Source organism: Martes martes (assembly GCF_963455335.1).
Source record: "Martes martes genome assembly, chromosome: 14".
Lineage (NCBI taxonomy): Eukaryota > Metazoa > Chordata > Mammalia > Carnivora > Mustelidae > Martes > Martes martes.
In genome coordinates this window covers 28,529,428-28,535,427 of record NC_137902.1, presented here as the reverse complement: position 1 = coordinate 28,535,427, position 6,000 = coordinate 28,529,428, and the positions used below count along the sequence as shown (strand labels likewise).

General features: G+C 43.6%; 1 pseudogene across 1 annotated transcript in view; it reads left to right on the top strand.

The window, feature by feature from the left end:
* The first annotated feature begins 1,665 nt into the window (after positions 1-1,665).
* Positions 1,666-6,000, top strand: part of LOC308354994 (ragulator complex protein LAMTOR3-like) — a 33,434-nt pseudogene continuing 29,099 nt past the window's right edge. The window contains exon 1 of the transcript in view: positions 1,666-2,058. The product of the transcript in view is annotated as a ragulator complex protein LAMTOR3-like (transcript). The remainder of the gene's footprint in view (positions 2,059-6,000) is intronic.

Here is a 6,000-nt window from a genome sequence, read left to right as displayed (position 1 = left end):
TGAAAAGTCCTTAGATCGGCCATAAAGTAGAATAGCTATGCCCACACTTCCATGCTTCTCTAAAGACATACCCATGGTGGGGGGAGGCAGGTGGTGGTGCCTGGGTGGCTCCGTCGTTAAGCATCTACCTTCGGCTCTGGTCATGATCCCAGGGTCCTGGAATCGAGCCCCGGTCTTGGGCTCCATGCTCCGCAGGAGGCCTGCTTCTTCCTGTCCCACTCCCCCTCTCTTGCTGTGTCTTTCTATGTCAAATAAATAAAATCTTAAAAAAAAAAAAAAAAGACATACCCATGGGTCGGCTGAGCCAGTTAAAGTGTCTTTAAACACCAGGAGCACAATCACTGCGGTGCAGAGCTCACCTTACAACAGGCACCTGGCAAGTGAGACCACAGGAGCTAAAAGCACACTCAACTCTCCAGTCTCACTTCCTTTTGGGGAAGAATCAACCCACACTAGCATTTTAAGTCCCAGCTGTCTACTCTAGCGGATCCTATCTGCCTCTTTGCCGAGAGGCAAGTCTGTTTCAAAGGATCCCTTTTCAAAAAATTGACATTATGGATATATAGTCTACAAACAATGAAATCTATCTTAAGTACACAGTTTGACGAGCTTGACAAATGTATACCCTCATGGGACCACCACCACACTAAAAAGATAGAACACTGGGGTGCCCACATGATCTCAGGGGCTCTGTGCTCAGTGCGGAGTCTGTTTGAGATTCTCTCCTTCTGCCCCTCCCCTCACATGTGCACACGCTCTCTCTCTCTCAAATAAATAAATTTTTAAAAAATAAAAGGCTGGGGACGCCTGGGTGGCTCAGTTGGTTAAGCAGCTGCCTTCGGCTCAGGTCATGATCCCAGCGTCCTGGGATCGAGTCCCGCATCGGGCTCCTTGCTCGGCAGGGAGCCTGCTTCTCCCTCTGACTCTGCCTGCCACTCTGTCTCCCTGTGCTCTCTCGCTCTTTCTCTCTCTGACAAATAAATAAATAAAAATCTTTAAAAAAAAAAAAAAAAAAAAAAAAAAAAAAATAAAAGGCTGGAACATCGCCACCCCCCCAGAAAGCTCTGTTGTGACCCATTGCAGTAAATCCCCATTCCTGACACTAGGTAACTATTGATATGCTTCTCTTTTCAAGTATTTTCTAAAATTTCATATAAATGGAATCATACAGTATTTACTCCTCTGTGAAAATGACCCATTGAAACAAGGGTTTCACCCATTCATAGAAATACAATGATTGCTGTAGGTGGTAAAGTCTTTGAATATAACTTAAAGGGAAAAGAAACATTCTCTGGTAATTGAGGAGGGCAGTTGTTCTATAAATATGGGGCAAATTAATGATCTTTTAAGATAGGAGAATTGATGGATAATTAAGCTCAGGGGCCCTCAATAAAACCAACTTCAGGGGAAGGATGGTTTGGGATGCAGCTTTGTGGAAGATGGAGGCGGATAAAACCCGTTTAGATGGCTATGGAGGAAAGAAGGGGGTAAGGTAGAGAACGCCTGGAAATCAGTGTCAAACCTTATTTCCAGTCCTAGTTTTGTCGCTAAGAAGCCACATGACTGAAGACTGTCTTCGAAGCTATTCCCTGAGTTTACAGCTATGAGAACACGGCAGCCCAGAAAGCCAGGAGTGAAGATCGATCCTGCGGGAGAACGTTCATCATGGTAAATGACCTGAAGTGATTTCTGCATACAAAATTACCAAGCAATGAAGGGCACCGTGCTGTGGTTGTGTCAGATAGAGATGGAGTGACTGCCATTGGAGTGGCCAGTGATAATGCCCCAGAGCATGCTGGGAGACCTGGTCGCTTATCTACTTTTGCCTTTGCAACAGACCAAGGAAGCAAACTCGGACTTTCAAAAAATGAAAGGATCAGCTGTTCCGATAACACCCACCAGGTGGTTCAATTCAGTCATTTACCTTTGGTGGTGAGTTTCATAGCCAGCAGCAATGCCAACACAGGACTCACTATTAGCCTAGAAAGGGAGCTTGCTCTGTCGTTTGAAGGATTGAGACAAGTCATGGAAGTTTCTTATTCTGGCAGTGATTTTGATGTACACCTTATTTTCATTATAACAGGCCCAATATCAGTTCAGCAATCTTTAGACCACAAAAATACTTGTAAACATGTACTCAAGAAAGGGCCCCTTTCCCCATCTCACACTAAAGAAAGAGCTTTAGATAGATATAGTTTATGGACAAATTGATTGTTATCTCTCTTGTATAGAGTCTTTTCTTAATTTAGTGAGATCTGGGGATACCACAGAAATGGCTCAGTACATCTCAGCTCCTGCAGAGTTAGTCCAGTCACCAAATACGTGTGAGATATCTATTCAGTGGGTCAGAATCAAAATGGTGCTTTGGTCCACTCGCGCCGTGAAGGTCTCCCTATTATATAATATGCCCAGGACTGCAGAATGAGGCAGACCTATTTTATTGTGAATAATAATGAGGACATATTTTTCTTTATATTATTTCTTTGCATTATTTCATTGCATTATTTCTTTGCATATGAAGAACATAAAATGGCTTAGTAAAAGCAATGAAATCAGTACAATAAAAAAAAAAAGGAACCACATGACTTTAGGCAATTTGTGTGCCCACTCTAATCCTGTTTTCCACAAGGAAATAGACAACTGTGTAATAAAGGCGTCAGACTACAGATTTGACTTCGGAGTAGCTACATTATTAAATGGAAGTTTTGTGAAGGCAGGAACTTTGTCTTTTATTCCAGTGACCCCAACACCTAACAAAATACTAGCACTTGATAAATACTTGTTGGATGAATGAATCATCTATGGTCTCTTCTAGCTCTGATACCCTGCTACTTTGAACAGAATCATCTGATACAGTGTTGGTTCCCTAACCCCTGCCAATAGCAACTGGGCCCCAGTCTTGGTCCAAACTGTGTCTTTACCACAAAACCCATGTACATGTGGAGACTAAAGTTTAATCTTGCCCACCCATTAAAAGCCGTGGAGACCAACACTCCCCATATACTCCAAGTGAGAAATGGCCTCCAGCCTCCGAGGAGAGCCAAAGGTAGGGGACAAAATGGGGAAAGATCTGACCCTATAATTTGTAGCAATAAATCTCATGGCATATGGATCTTCTAATGGGGTACACTTAGTGGAAAATGAAGCTGAAAGTTCAGGTGTGAGACCTTCCAGAGTTAAGATGGTTGTAAGCATGGTTTTCTTTGGCTTCACAGATTTTCATTGAACAAGTGCTAGTATTTCACAGTTTGGCGGCTTCTGCAACAAGGCAAAAGGCCTTATCCCAAAGGCTGCAAACTTGAATGCCCTCAGGGGCTGCATGAGTACTGGCTGAAGGGGGTTGGGACTATGCCAATGCAGAATGAGAGAAGTAAGTGTGGTGACCCGGACAGGGCACACTCAAACTTTAAAAAAAAAAAAAAAATTCAAATTCACTTTTTAGATGTTGTGCTGTCAAAAATCTTGCTTCCAGAATCAGGCTTCTGGGTTGCCACTTTGCAAAGCAGGGGTCACCTCATGACTACACTTATGACGGCAGGAGCCTTTCCGTGGCGGCTCTTTGAAAAGCCCTGTACCTAGTAGGAGTGGAAGGAACACTTCTGGAAGTACTAAGTTGTAGTGACAGACTGGGGGTTTATTGGGCCGAACAATGGGATGTGATTTCGTCCCTGGTTCTCTCCATCTTGCCTCCCAGGAAAGTGCCTGCTCCAGGGCTTGTTTATTCATTTCCACACTTCCAGCCAGGTCGGGTCACCTTGAAACAAACCTGGTTGCAGTGGGCTCAAAACACTCCAGTTCTCCTCTGTCATGCTTCTCACTCTCCCTCCTTCCTCCCAGGGCCGAAGCTGGATCATTTTATTCCCCCTTTCTTCATCCACACCATGATTTTTGACCCTGGCATCCCTGCACTCTCTTCTGTAGCATTTTAAGTTCACTCTTCTCTTTCTACTATAAAAACTACCCGGTTTTTGTAGTCACATAGAGGTACCAATGACTCCCGCTGTTCCTCCTCTAAGAATGTTCAGTTTCAAAGGGGTATAAGGGCAATACTGAATGCAGTCAATGGAAAAAACTGATCTTTGGCCAGCTGACCTTCCAGCTGACCCTCAGATCACAGCAGCACGCTCACCTTGTCAGTGGAATAAAGACAGAGAAGAGCCAGGGAAACTGTGCTAGGAAGCATGAAGAACAAAGCTGATTTGCCACAAGGTTTAGCAGCTATTGGCTTAGTTTGACATTCCAGGTTTGCTTCTTACTAGAAGATCTGGGGCAAATTACTTATCCTATCTACACCTCAGTTTCCCCGTCTCTAAGATGGAGATCATAGCGGTATCTACCACATATATTGCTGTGAGAGTTTAAGGAATTAATACATCCAAAGTCCAAGAAAGCTTGGCACAATGCTAAGAACTCAGTGAGCTTTAGCTTTTATTGTCTGCAAACCGGAGCAGCACCTCCTTTACAGATTTGGAGAATTAGATGGGTACCTGCATTAGGAGAGCTAACACAGTACTTAGCACACAGTAAATGCTCAATAAATTCTTATGGTTATTACAAGTTATGATAGGCTGAATTATGGCCATCAAAAATATCCTGGTCCTAATCTCTGAAACCTGTGAATGTTACCTTATATGACAAACAAGACTTCATGGGATTTTTTAAAAAATGTATTTGTTTGAGAGACAGAGAGAGAATGAGCATGAGCAGGGGTGCAGGAAAGGCAGAGGGAGAGGGAGAAGCCGACTCCCTGGTGAGCAGGGAGCTCAGCGTGGGGTTTGATCCCGGGACCCTGGGATCATGACCTGAGCTGAAGGCAGACCCTTAACCAACTGAGCCACCCAGGCACCCCTGCAGGACCTTGAAATGGGGAGATTATTCTGGATTATCCGGGTGGGTCCTCAGTGTAATCCTGAGCGTCCTGTTAAGAACCCAATCCAAAAATGAGGAAATGACTTGAATAGACATTTTTCCAAAGAAGATATTTAAATGACCCATTAGCATCTTGCTCAATAGCATTGATCATTAGGGAAACCAAATCAAAACTCCTAAAGATACCACCACACACACACTCATTAGCATGACCGCCATCAAAACAATGGAAAGAAACACATGTGGTAAGGATGTGGAAAAATTAAATCTCTTGTACACCATTGGTGAGGATGTAAAATGGTATAGCAGCTGCGGGAAACAGCACGATTGTTCCTCAAAAAATAAAAATAGAATTACCATGTGACCCAGTAATTCCACTTCTGGGTATATGCTCAAAAGAATTGAAGGCAGATTCTCAAAGAGATATCTGCACACCCATGTTCACGGCATCATTCACAATAACTAAAACGTGGAAGCAACCCAAGTGTCCATTGACAGAAGAATGGATAAGCAAAACGTGGTATACACATACACAACAGAATATATTCAGCCTTGAAAGGAAGGAAATTTTGACACATCCTATAACACGGATGAACCTTGAGGACAATATGCTAAGTGAAATGAGCCAGCCACAGAATGATAAATACTGTATGATTCCACTTATCTAAGATCCCTAGAGTAGTCAAATGCATACAGACAGAAAGTAGAATGGTGGGTGTCCGGGGCTGGGAGAAGGGTGAAATGGGGAGTTAATAGAGTTTCAGTTTTACAAGATGAAAAGAGAGGGAGATGGTTAGTGATGTTGGGGGCGCAACGTTAGAAATGTATTTAATACCACTGAAATCTACTACACTCAAACATGATCAAGATGGCAAATTACACTGTGTGTATTTTGCCACAATTAAAAAAAAATTGAGGGGAAAAAAAGGAGGCAGAAGGAGATTAGACCACAGAAGCCCAGGCAAGTAGGTGCAGGGAGAGAAGATGCTGTCCTCCCAGCTTGAGGACGGGGCTGCACGCCAAGGATTGCCTGCAAGCTCCACAGAGGGAAGGGACGAGGACTGCATTATCCCCTGGAGCTTCCAGAAGGCACCAGCCCTACCAGAATCTTGGTCTGAGCCCTATAAGACT